Source organism: Aquarana catesbeiana, linkage group LG03, assembly GCF_042186555.1.
Source record: "Aquarana catesbeiana isolate 2022-GZ linkage group LG03, ASM4218655v1, whole genome shotgun sequence".
In the NCBI taxonomy this organism is placed as follows: Eukaryota; Metazoa; Chordata; class Amphibia; order Anura; family Ranidae; genus Aquarana; species Aquarana catesbeiana.
Genome location: NC_133326.1, coordinates 276,066,879 through 276,081,430, shown reverse-complemented (window position 1 = coordinate 276,081,430; position 14,552 = coordinate 276,066,879).

The following is a 14,552-nucleotide window of genomic DNA, read 5'->3' as shown; positions in this document are numbered from 1 at the left end:
ACAAGTCACCCTCTCAGTCCCGCCCCCTGAGACTTGTCTGGACCGTGCTATACACGCCCCTATCTCCGCCCTCTACACGCCCACCAAACCCCGCCCCCTTATCCTGACACACGCTGATCCATGGGACATCTAGATACTTTCCTCGTGTTCAGGGATTGGACGAGGAAGAACTTTTACTTGTAGAAAGGATCACTTCAATATTAGGCACTTTCAATCCCCCCTCCTGCCCAGGACAATTTTCAGCGTTCAGCGCCGTTGCACTTTGAATATCATTTTTTTTGGAGACAGAGCTTTCTTTTGGTGGTATTTAATCATCACTGAGGTTTTTATTTTTTGCCTAAAAAAACAAAAAAAGAGCGAAAAAAAAGGGTTTTTTTTGCTTCTGTTCAAAATTTTGTAAATGAGTGATGGGCACTGATAGGTTGCACTGAAGGGCACAAATGAGGAGGCAGTAATATGAATCACTGATGGGCACTGATAGGTGGCACGGATAGACGTCACTGATGAGCAGGCACTGAAAGGCAGGACAGACTAGCATCACTGATGGGCACTGACTGGTATCATTGTTGGGCACTGACTGGCATCACTTGCTGGGCACAGTTGAGGCTGCACTGATAATCAGTGCCCTGATTATCCGGGCAGGTCTCCCCTGTGAGGAAATACCACTGATCGGCTCTCCTCTCCTCACAAGCTGTCAGTGTAAGTAGAGTAAATCCGATAACAAGCATTTTCTTGTTTACATGTCATCAGCTGTGATTGGACACAGCTGGTCACATGGGTAAAGAGCCTTGTCATTGGCTCTTTACCGAGATCAGGGATGCGCCGTGTCCCAGGTACACAGTGCACCACCGATCGCCGCGCTTGCGCTCCCACGAGAGTGGGATGACATCATATGACGTTGTTCCAGAACGAGAGAGCCACCTTGGGCCCATCATTTTACTATACGGCGGGCGGGAGGCAGTTAAAGAATCTGACTGCTTGTCACTACTACAGCACAAAAAACTCAACTCCAGACATTGGAGCAGATGGAATCGCATGGCAACCAATCAGCTTCTGCTTCAGCTTGTTCAATTAAAATGGAATTCCAGACTCTTGGAATCTTTACAATAAAAATTTGAATTGCAAAAAAAAAAAGAAAAACCGAATTCCAGGCTTTCTGTCACATTTCACATCGGAATGTGTGCATTTGTGCATGCATGTTCCCACATGGCATGATTTTGACAGCCTATTCATTTTAAAGGGCTGCCAAAGGCACAGGAACTCACAAAAAAAAGTACAGCAGGCACAATGTTTAAAAACGCAGTTTGGTGATCGCAACCCGCAGAGGTTTCTTAGGTGTGTCTGGGGTGCCATTAAGAGTGAGGAGGTGCTATTTTTAGCGGTAAAATGCCTGAAAAGCGCCCCAGTGTGAAAGGGGTCTAAAAGCTACAAAAAGTTTAGCTCCTGACATTTAATAAACAGACACCCGCCTGTCCCAGGATCCAGCAATGTGCTTGCCCGAACCATTGCTTCTCTCCCTCTCCTCTACCCGATGCCGGAATTTCAACTTGTGGGCACCTGGCTATGACAGCTTGGGGCTTCACAGCCAGGGGCTCATGTGAGAGTCGCACTGCGCTTCCTCAGTGGTTGGGCAATCGGGCAGTGAAATGCCACACGTGGCAGGGGAGGAGGGAAGTAGTACTTAAAGCGGAACTTCCCCTTTTGGGTGGAGATCCGCTTTAAATTAATTTTTTGGCTTTAAGGAGAGAAAACCATAAGCTGTCATGAAGCAGAAAGGTTTCTGTTCTCTAGTTCATGAGCTACATGGCAGTTTTTTTGCACTAAAGAAAGTGGCATCACTGCTTTAAACCAGGGTTGCCAACCGCCAGTAAATTTACTGACAGTTTGTAAAAAACTGTGATTTTTTTTTTTTACAACTGCCAGTAAATATCAGGGGCTGATAATTTCATGCTGTGTTGACTTTTTAAGTGTAAATCAAGCAAATAACTTTGTTATAGGTATTGTCGGTGTTTCCATATCATGTTTATACAGTTCAAATAGTCACTGTGTTAGTTTTCAATAGGAGCTCTGTAATTTTTTCAGGTTGCCAGTAAAAAATGTGCTCCGTCAGTAAAATGTCAATGTTTTGTCAGTAAAAAATGCTGCCGGAGGTTGACAACCCTGCTTTAAACTAGTGTGCAATTCAGCTCTCCCATGCATGGTTTTATAACCAGTTCACAGTTCAAAATGAAATATTTACTTAAAGGACAACTATTGCAAAACATGTTTTCACCTAAACTGAACATTGTTAGAGTCATATTTGGACTTGGGGGGGGGGGGGGGCTAGAGCACTTTAGAATCATACACAAGAATTAAATACATGGCAAATCAACAAATTAAAAGCACACAGAAACTTTCTTTTAACCACTTCAGCCCCAGAAGATTTGACTGCTCAATGACCAGGCCATTTTTTGCGATACGGCGCTGCATTGCTTTAACTGACAATTGCACGGTCGTGCGACGTTGTACCCAAATAAATTTGACGTCCTTTTTTTTTACAACAAATAGAGATTTCTTTTGGTGGTATTTGATCATCTCTGCGGTTTTTATTTTTTGCGCTATAAACAAAAAAAGAGCGACAATTTTGAAATAAACATAATATTTTGTACTTTTTGCTATAATAAATATCCCCAATTTTTTTTTAAAAAAAGCTATTTTTTTATCCTCAGTTTAGGCCGATATGTATTCTTTTACATGTTTTTGGTAATAAAAATCGCAATAAGCGTATATATAGATTGGTTTGCGCAAAAGTTATAGCGTCTACAAAATAGGGGATAGATTTATGGCATTTTTATTATTATTTTTTTTTTTACTAGTAATGGTGGCGATCTGCGATTTTTATCGGGGCTTCGATATTGCGGCGGACAAATTGGACACTTTTGACACATTTTTGGGACCATTGACAATTATACAGTATAAAAATGCACTGATTACTGTATAAATGTCACTGGCAGGGAAGGGCTTAATACTAGGGGGCGATCAAGGGGTTAACTGTGTTCCCTAGGGAGTAATTCTAACTGTAGGGGGGATGGGACTGTCTAGGAGGAGAGAGATCGGTGTTCATAGTTATTATGAACACACGATCTGTCTCTACTCCCCTGAAAGAACCGTGATTTGTGCGTTTACACACACAGATCCCGGTTCTCGCTCTGTCACAAGTGATCGCAAGTGCCCGGCGGTCATCGCTCCGGGCACACGCTGAGGCACGTGCTCGCCCCTAGTGGCCAAAGGCCAAAGGGCGAAGTCACACAAGGTAACATCGTTTCGCCCAGCCGTGCCATTCTGCTGCAGTTAAACTGTGGCAGCTGGTCTACAAACAGTTAAATATATTAGTAAGAGCCACGAATTACATAAATCCACTCTGTGTGCACAAAACCAGATATCACCTTGTAACTCATCATCACCATGGTGCTGTACAAAGCCTGTGCAAAGAGCAGAGCTGTGGGAGTGGCCCAGCAGGCTCCACCCATTACAAGCTGCCTGCAGAATACTACAGGAGAGGATGGAGAGGGGGTGGAGACATTAGTCACCTTGCACAAGGAGAGAGCACAGCAGTGACCACTCTTTATTACTGGTCTTTTGGAGTGGCCCAGTCAGAGCACAGACCTTAAAGAGGAATTGCAGCCTTTTTCCTCCCCCCCACCATTTTCTTCCCTGCTTACCTTTTACTGTCTTCTGCACAGTAGGCCCTCCCCCCCCAGCAAGCGGGTCCAGCGTTGAGCTGCTGGGATCCTCCTCTCTGTGGCCACTGCACAGGTCCGTTGTCTGTGATATCTGTTGGCTCTTCCGGGTGCAGGGTCCGCTAGACCCCCCCCTCCTCTTTGCTGAATGCGACTGCACGTCATGCATCCCAGGAGATACTGGGGGTGCGGCATCATTCGCCTACGGAAACGGGAGGCAGGCCGAGTCTTTGATGCCAAAAAAGGCATGTGGATAAAGAAATAAAACCATATCGGCGCTGTGGAGGGATAGCAGGATGGCGAGGAGGAGATATCTGCTCTGTGTAATGGTTTTGCACTGAGCGGCCCGAATCTTCTTCTTCCCAGGTCCCCTGCTGGCGCTCCTGTCCCCTCCCTTCTGCTGAGTGCCCCCAGAGCAGCAGCTTGCAATAGGGGCACCCAAGCAGGTTCGAGCCGCTGCTCTGCATGTCCATTTACACACAGAGCTGTGGCTTGGCCCCACCCCCCTCTCTCTCTCCTCATTGGCTCACTGGCTGTCTCAGCCAATTAGGAGGGAGAGTCCCCCAAGAGCCATGGCTAATGTGCACATCACTGCATCGCGGTGGGGCTCAGGTTAGTATTTGGGGGGGAGGGGGACAGAGAAGGTTTTTTTTTACCTTCATGCATGAAGGTAAAAAACCTTGAGCTTTGAAACCATTTTAACCCAATGCTGTGAAATGACCCCAAGAGAGCCATGAACACAACACATCCTACAAATGTGTCTGATCTGAAGCAGGAAGAGGAATGGTCAAAAATCCCCCCCCCGAAGGTTGTGCAGGTCTAATTTTGATTTAGAGATACTGAAAGCACTTAGTTAAAGTTATTGCTGCCAAAGGAGGTTTGACCAGCTATTAACTTCGAGGGTTCACTTACTTTTCCTCCATCACTGTGCATGTTTAATGGGTGTGTTCAATAAAGACACAAGAAATTAGCATTGTTTTTGTGTTATGAACTTTTAAGCACATTGTGTTTGTCTATTGTTGTGACTTGGATGAGGATCACATCACATTTTATGGCAAACTATGGCAGAAAACCAATTAATTCTAAGGGATGCCTATACTTTTTTTTGCCACTGTAAATATATCAGCAAAACTTGAAGTCGTTTTTTTAGGTGATGACATAGAACTTGCTGTGATGTACTTTTTAGTTTCCATAGATAACAATTGCTGACTTAACAATGTACACAAGGAAATTAAACCTGTCAATGCAATTTTTTTAGTAGTAGGCTATCTTCCTTAAAGTGCTGTTAAACACTCTTTTTTAAATTAAAGTGGTAATAAAACCCCAAAACAAGTTTATCAGTTCTTAGATATAGTGGCTGCATTGGTTTTCCTTTTTAGGCTTTTTTTCTATTTATTTTCACCTGGTGATTAGCCAGTCAGTCTGTGATTTTTACAACTTTCTTTAACAGACCAAGCCGTCCAGCAAAATTGGCAGGTAGACGGTTGTGACCAAGCATTACACTGACAGGGGTGCTTACAATGGTCAGATTTCATTCACTTATGTAAAACCTTTATCCAAAAATAAAGGGAAAACTCTTCTGTAACTGCTTAAAAAAGTTTTAGCAGAAGTTTGATTTAAATTTGTTAGCCAAGTCCATCTACATTTGCTAGTGCATCTAACACTACCCTCTCCCAAGATAAGCAATGGTTCTGTCCAAAGGTGTCTTCGTTGCTCCTTCATCCAGAGTGGAGACATGCCCAAGACAGGCGATCCTTAACTGCATTTCAGCAACTGTGCTCTCTCTCTGAGCTCTCTAGGCACATGCTATCCACAATATACAAAATTCTCCAGTCGGCTGACCATACATTATACAAATTTCTTGTACACATTTCCTTTAGATTTACCAAAACGGTTCCATATAATATGAGGTCAAACCTAAACATTTTCCATTTTGATGCAGTGAGGCAGTCCCCCTGCACTACATAGTAGAAAGTAAATCTAAAGGAAATTGAGTGTATATTGTATAATGTATGGTCAGCCTAATACTGATCATCACTCTCTCCATTTTCTAGCAGCGTGGAACAAGGACTTGGGTTGGTAAGTTGACTATGCAGATCGTGTCAAGGCTTTTTAATTTACACACAAATGTAGCATTTCTTGTTATACTCAAGAAAATAACTATAAAATACTCACCAGGTGGTACAGGGAACCAGTTTCCCTACATTGCACATTCCCACAGGTCTCAGAAACATGATGGAGGTGTGGTCATGCAAGGGGCGCTTATGTACATATCTGGTGGGAATGTAGCAAGATCCAACCATGGAAATGGAAAGGGAAGGCGCCAAGGCGATCAATATAGTGTAGTAAGTCAGTTTATTAAGCAAGTAGTTAAAACGCATAGTATTGCACTCTCTTGGTGGAAGCAACAGAAGGCACGTCACAATCAGATTAGTCCATAAGCACGGGCTGGTGGATGACTCAAATTGCTGGAAGCTAGGGGGAGTGAGCCGCTGGAGATCCGGGGGAGACAGCCGCCTCTGGGAGCAGGAAGCAAAGTCATTTGAGGGGCAGGAGGAGCCCAAGCCGCATCGGCTGGTGCCCGCAGTTGGATTGAGAGCCGGAGCTTCGCTGGTGGAGTCAGCCATGCAGGGAGGGATGGACAGCCTGGAGAGCACCACCAAAGGAGTGTGTGCTCAGGAACACGTTTCAGAAGAACTACACGCTTTCTTCATCAGCCTCAGAGCTCCCAGAAGGGGCTGTCTTCCTCACATCTCCAGCAGCTCTCTCTCCCCCCAACCTCCAGTGGTTTGAGTCATCCACCAGCCCGTGTTTATGGACTAATCTGATTGTTACATGCCTTCTGTTGCTTCCACCATGTGAGTGCAATACTATGTGTTACTACAGCGGTACCAGTGTAGGGTGGCTGGAGTGGGGGTAGGGTAGCAGTACCAGCGTGGGGTGGCAGGAGAATGGTGGTGAGGGGGAGGGCTAGCAGTACCAGTGTGGGGTGGCCAGAGGATAGGGGTGGGGGACTCAGCAGTAACAGTGTGGGGTGGCATGGAGCATGGGTTGACTGGAGGATGGGGGGGGTACAGCAGTACCAGCATGGGACTGGCTAGTGGATGGTGGGTACAGAATCTTTGCTTATGTAGACAAAAATCCTTGCACCGACCCTGACCTTAGGCCATGGGATGCTTGGATATGACGTGCGTCTCCCTGGTCCTCACATCATGCAATATATTGTCAAAAGTATTGGGACGCCTGCCTTTACACACCCATGAACATGGCATCCTAGTTTATAGGGTTCACTTTTGAGATGACCCACCCTTTGCAGCTACAGTGCCTTGAAAAAATATTCATACCCCTTGACATTTTCCACATTTTGTCATGTTACACCCAAAAACGTAAATGTATTTTATTGAGATTTTATGTGATAGACCAACACAAAGTGACACATAATTGTGAAGTAGAAGGAAAATAATAAATGGTTTTCAAATTTTATTTTTTTTACAAATAAATATCGGAAAAGTGTGGCATGCATTTGTATTCAGCCTCCTTTATTCTGATAGTGGAACCAATTGCCTTCAGAGGTCACCTTATTATTAAGAGTCCACCTGTGTGTAATTTAATCTCAGTATAAATATAGCTCTGTGAAGCCCTCAGAGTTTTGTCAGAGAACTTTAGTGAACAAATAGCATCACAAAGGCCAAGGAACACACCAGACAGGTCAGGGATAAAGGTGTGGAGAAGTTTAAAGCAGGGTTAGGTTATAAAAAAAATCCCAAGCTTTGAACCTCTCATGGAGCACTGTTCAATCCATCATCTGAAAATGGAGTATGGCACAACTAGAAACCTACCAAGACATGGCTGTCCACCTAAACTGACAGTCTGGGCAAGGAGAACATTGATCAGAGAAGCAGCCAAGAGCCCCATGGATGTACTCCCGCTGTGTACGGTGGCCGAATCCTCCGCTCGATCCTGTGTGTTCCGGTTTCCCTTCCCTGCGAGCGTCGCAACGCAGGGGGGTGGAACCAGCGCCAGATTCAAAATGTATAAGTCACAACACACACCATACATTGTAATCTTATTGGATTACATTACTGTATCTAATAAATTGACCTCAGTTTGCCCCCCAGTGCTTTATCCAGTGCCCTTGCCTGCAGTTTTACTGTACTTTTTGCCTGGAAACTGCAGAACAACCATGGCATCAAAAAAGCACACCTCTACCTCAAAAGCGGTTTATGACGTGCTGGAAAACAGCAATAGCGATACAGAATCACTTGCAGAATTGAGTGATAGCGATTCGTGGGGAAGTTTGTCATCAGACACAGAAAGTGATTTCAGCGACGATCTTGCGACTGACATCAGTGATGTGCGGACTTGGTGATCTATCGACTGCGGTACGGATCACGTAGCGCCCCCAAGATGCCCATTTACTGGAGCACCTGGTATCAAGGTGGATGTGGAAGATGACAACCCATTGGCATACCTCCAACTATTTTTGACCAATGAGGTAATTGAAAAAATAGTTACGGAGACAAACCAGTAACAGGAGCAACAAGCTGCTACACCTCAGAGGTTTTCAAGGAGCAGAACCAGTGACCAAAGAGGACATCTGGAAGTTTCTGGGCCTCAAAATTCTTCAGGGAGTGGTGGGGAAAACCCTGCAGAAGTGGTATTGGACAACCAATAAATTACTAGCCACTCCTTTCTTTGACACGGTAATGTCGGAGTACAAAATTTCCCTGATAATGAAATATTTGCACTTTGAAAATAATGATGCATTTGACGAAACCACTCATCCAGCCCCCAAACTCAAGAAGATTTGGGAGGTATATCAGATGATTCTGAAAAATTTCCAACAGAGCTATGTCCCAGATAGAGACATCAGCAATGACGAAAGTCTAATGGCCTACAAGGGAAGGCTCAGCTGGATACAATATATAGCATCAAAGAGGGCATGATTTGGCGTAAAATCTTTTGTGCTATGTGAATTGAGCACTAGTTATATTTGGAACTCTGTACTATACACCGGTAAAAAAACTAAATTCAACCAAAAATACAGTAATTATGGAATGGCAACCTCTTCAGTTCTTTCATTGATTGAGCCATTGCTGAATCAGGGCTATTGTGTAACCACAGACAATTTTTACACATCTCCTGAACTCTATGAGTTCCTTCTACATAACAAAATGGATGCCTATGGAACCGTTAGGGCTAACCGGCGTAACATGCCGCCAACCTTTGGCAATAAAAAGCTCAAGACGGGAGAAATAGTTGCCTGGCAGAAAGGCAAAATGATGGCACTGCGATGGCGGGACAAACAGGAAGTGTGCCTAATGACTGCAATCCATAACACCTCTGCTGTCATGGTACACACAAAAGGTGGGAAAGAAATCATGAAACCACAAGCGGTTATAGACTACAACAACACCATGGGAGGTGTTGACAGAGCCAACCAGGCAATGACATCTTATCCAGCCATAAGAAAGCAACAAAAAAAATATTATAAGAAGATCTTCAGGCATCTTCTTGAACAGTGCCTATGGAATGCCTTCATTCTACAAAAAAAAAAAAAAGAGTGACAAGCCTGTGGTTCATGCTGACCTTGTTTGGAAAGTTGTAGAACGTATTTTTCTGAACCACCAAACACCAACGGCTGCAAACAGAGCTGGATGTCGTGCTGCTAGTGTTGTCAACCCGGAACACCCGACTGGTCGTCACTTTATGGACCACATCCCACCAACTGAAAAAAAGGCAGCACCCACAAGGATGTGCGTAGTTGGTGCTCAAAGCATGATGGCACTGGAAGGAAAAATCAGAATCTATTGTCCTGACTGTGACGTTGGACTTTATGCAGTCCCATGTTTTAAAATTTACCATACCCGGGATGTTTACTGAAGCAATATGACTAGTAATATTGCACCCTTGTTTGGCCCAAAAAAATGTCAGTGTTTTTGATTTGTTTATGTTATTGACTAAAATTTATATGAATAAAATGTGTTATTATGATATATCATTTATATTTATTATATTATAATTTATGATTTTGTGTTTCAAACTTTATCATACCCGGGATGTCTACTAGACTCGGGATTGGACAGATTTAAGTGAATTATTCCTAAGAATTACAGGCCTACAATATAAAACGCCAAATTTCCATGCAAAATAATTGTACCACTTTCAGCACCTAAAATCCGACATAATCATACCGCCAGGGAGGTTAATGGAAGAGAGGCAAGAATAAAGCCATTGTTGAAAGAAAGCCATATTGCAGTTTACAAGAAGCCATGTGGGGGACACAGCAAACGTGGAAGAAGGTGCTCTGGTCAGATGAAACCAAAATTTTACGTTTTGGCCTAAAAGCAAAACGCTATGTGTGGTGGAAAACTAGCACTGCACATCACCCTGAACACACCATCCCCACCGTGAAACATGGTGGTGGCAGCATCATGTTGTGGGGATGCTTTTCTTCAGCAGGGACAGGGAAGCTGGTCAGAGTTGATTGGAAGATGGATGGAGCCAAATACAGGGCAATCTTAGAAGAAAACCTGTTAAGAGTCTGCAAAAGACTGGGGCGGAGGTTCACCTTCCAGCATGACAACGACCCTAAACATACAGCATATTCATGTGCTAGAATGGCCCAGTCAAAGTCCAGACCTACTGTAAATCCAATTGAGAGTGGCAAGACTTGATAATTTCTCTTCACAGACGCTCCATCCATTTTTACATTTTTCATCCAGCCCTGGCGTCTGTTGCCATTCTGGCCTAGGTGTAGCATTTCATTCTACTCCTGCTGCCTCCTGAGACACAGTCAGATATCCTAAAAGGCATTACCTGCCATTCATGTAAACACATGCCAGGCCATTAAGGAGACAAGCTACCTGTGATGTAAGCAATGAAGATGACGACGCAGGATGGGACCTGGTGTAGGAAAGCAGGGTACAAAGAGTACAATGCTGGATCTTTTTGGCTTGTAAGTATATTATTAGAGCATAAGAAAAACACCAAAGTTAAATGGGGGGGGGGGGACAATTTCATTCAGCGTCTTCGATTTCCCTCTTGAAAAAAGGGAAAAAAAGGTTTAAAAGAGAAGCCCACTTTAATGACCATATTTTATGTTATCCTATGGGGTGTAACATGAAACATAAGCAGTCACAGTCTGTAGCCTTTAACCCCCCCCCCCCCCACACACACACACACACTTACAGAATCCAGTGGTTGTTCTCAGCATTGTCTTCTGTAGTTTTCGGTATTTGGCATAGCTGCCACAAATATGCATCATTATTCACAGACAGCTGCAGCAGACTTGTAGGTCTCAATAAAGCATGAGTGTGGTGACGTTACTGCACTTGTAGTCCATTTGGTTTTCTCCAGCCCTATAACTGAAGGTCCATACCTTGGTACAGACCTGTGGCTTAAGGAATAGTCTGCAGGAGTAGAGCATTGCACCCGCAACGCACTGATCATGATTGCAATGCTTTGCAGGCTAAGTGGTTAGCACTTCAGCCTAGCAGTACTAGGGTTGCCAATTTGAATCCCAACCACAGCACTACCTCCATGGAGTTTGCATGGTCTCCCTGTGCCTGCATGCGTTTCTGTCCACCCCCCAAAGACATGCTTGTAGGTTAAATGTCACCTGTCTAAATTGGCCCTAGTGTATGTATGAATGTGAGTTAGAAGGGACCTTAGATTGTAAGCTCCTAGAGGGCAGGGACTGATGTGAATATAAAATATATGTATGTAAAGCTCTGCGTAAATTGATGGCACTATATACAGTATCTCACAAAAGTGAGTACACCCCTCACATTTTTTGTAAATATTTTATTATAACTTTTCATGTGACAACACTGAAGAAATGACACTTTGCTACAATGTAAAGTGGTGAGTGTACAGCTTGTATAACAGTGTACATTTGCTGTCCCCTCAAAATAGCTCACACAGCCATTTATGTCTAAACCACTGGCAACAAAAGTGAGTACACCTTTAAGTGAAAATTTCCAAATTGGGTCCAATTAGCCATTTTCCTCCCCGGTGTCATGTATCTCGTTAGTGTTACAAGGTCTCAGATGTGAATGGGGAGCAGGTGTGTTCAATTCGGTTTTATCACTCTCACTCTCTCATACCGGTCACTGGAAGTTCAACATGGCACCTCATGGCAAAGAACTCTCTGAGGATCTGAAAATAAAAATTGTTGCTCTACATAAAGATGGCCTAGGCCAGTGATGGCGAACCTTAGCACCCGAGATGTTGTGGAACTACATTTCCCATGATGCTCAGCTACACTGCAGAGTGCATGAGCATCATAGGAAATGTAGTTCCGAAAAATCTGGGGTGCCAAGGTTGGCCATCACTTGCCTAGGCTATAAGAAGTTTGCTACCAGCATTGCGCATTGAGGTTGAAGGGGTTGGGGTCAGCCTGTCAGTGTCACTTTTGTGAAATACTGTAAATATCTGTAATAAATAATAATAAATGCACAATATTTGAACAGTATGGGTGCTTTTTTTACATTTTTTTGCAAAAGGTGGAGTTAGCCTTTAACCACTTACGGACCGCCTGCCGTCATTATACGGCAGCTCTTTGAAGTGGAATATCGTTATGGCAGTTGGCTGCCATAACCCTGGTATCCACTTCTACAGCAGGCGGTCCGCTTTCAGATAAAATGGTCTCAGCGGCAGATTCGCTGCAAGATCACTTTTATGGGTGGCGGGAGAGGGGCCCCCCTCCCGCCGTGCTCCGGTGCCCTCTGCCGCTTACCGGAGCCGCCGGCAGCAGTGGAGGCAATCGAATCCTGTCCCATGCTTGGCATGGAGCTGAGTGAGGGGGGAGATGGCTCCCACCCGGCTCCATACTATTGCAGGGCGGAAGCGACGTCAAAACGTCACTTCCGCCCATAGCTCTTAAAAAGGGACATTTTTTTTTTTTTTCAAACTACATTTTTTTTTATTGCATTTTATTGTAAATATGAGATCTGAGGTCTTTTTGATGCCAAATCTCATATTTAAGAGGTCCTGTCATGCTTTTTTTATATTACAAGGGATGTTTACATTCCTTGTAATAGGAATAAAAGTGACACTTTTTTTTTTAAAAAGAACAGTGTAAAAAAAAAGTAAAATAAATAATAATAAAAAAAAAATTAACGCGCCCCGTTTCACCGAGCTCGCTTGCAGAAGCGAACTCATACGCGAGTAGCGTCCACATATGTAAACTGTGTTCACACCACACATGTGAGGTATAACCGCGATCATTGGAGCGAGAGCAATAATTCTAGACCTCCTCTAACTCAAAACCTGCAACCTACAGAATTTTTTTTAAATGTCACCTATGAAGATTTTTAGGGATAAAAGTTTGTCGCCATTCTACGAGCGGCCTCAATGTTGAAGCGTGACATGTTGGGTATCAATTTACTCGGCGTTACATCATCTTTCACAATATAAAAAAAAATTGAGCTAATTTTACTGTTGTCTTATTTTTTCATTCATTTCATGCTCCTATTCACATAGCATAATTTAAAAATTAAGTCTATCATAAAATGTAAAAAATGATTGATCACTTTTTTACTTGCTCTTTCCTTGAAACCCCAAAACTTTAAGTTTGCTTACATCATGGGATGACATACGACATCATGGGATATTACTTTCAAAGACTTCGGAAATCAAGAGCCCATTGACAAGTGAATTTGCCCTACTAAGCTGCATCGACCTGCTTTCCTATTGACTCAAATGGGGAGAGAAGCAGTTCTGAAGCAGACAAGAGCCAGTCACTATAGGCCCTTACAATTATGTAAAATAAAGGACTCCATATAAAGTTGCATAAAAAAAGGACCAAATTTAAAAAAACGTTTCTGATAACCTGGTCCTAAAAAGTGGAGAGGACAGATTACCCTGGGCTATGGCAGCATTTAAATCAGACACTTTAATGACCCGTCTTAAAGAGTTTTGGGCGATGAACAAATATATCCAATGTATTCCACTTGCATTTGAGATCAATTTGAGAAACTTGAGATCACAGTTCATTTAAAGGTGCATTTGACCTGCAGGTGGTAATACAACTTTCTTTTATACTGCCTTAACCTTCTTTAAGCTTCTTTTGCCTTACAATTGATGTGCAGGGAGAGAGAAGCAATTCTGATATTAACAAAGCCCGTTGACAGGAGCCCATATAATGGAGCCTATACATATATATATATATATACCATATACCTGAAAAATCCTTGCTACAACTACATTTTTTAGTTCACATCATACAAACTTTACATAAGTTGAGAATGACACAATTCCGACCACAACTTTAAATCCGGGGATGATAAAATCACTTAAAACTCCCAATCAATTTTTAATTCAAAGTAAAATTGCCCCAAGCAGGACCACACAGAAAAAAAAACAAACAAAAAAAAAAAGAAAATCACTGGATTTTGGCTGAACGCAAGCATTTAACCCACACTTAGGAGTGGTGGGAACTTGTTATAGGACAAATGTACAAAAGCTATGGCTGTCATTTTCAAATCGCCTAACAATGTTCATCAAGATTTGTTCAGTCTTTGGAGGACCATGCTATTGACCAGCAGTATAAGATTCCATAAAATGATTGTTTTAAAACATGGGTAAAAAAGGAAAAAAACAGGTTAACCAGCGGGCCTGCACCACAATAAAAATATCAGTATGTGATAAGTGGTTTAAATGCTTAGAAACACTTTCTATAACCCTCTCAAAAACCCACACACAATGCTCAAATCTGCTGCATGATATGTGTAAGAACCCTATGTATGATTTTCCTAACACAATGCTCATTATCTTTTTTTGTCAGTTACAATGTACTTTACAAAAATACTGTTCAATAAATTACAATGT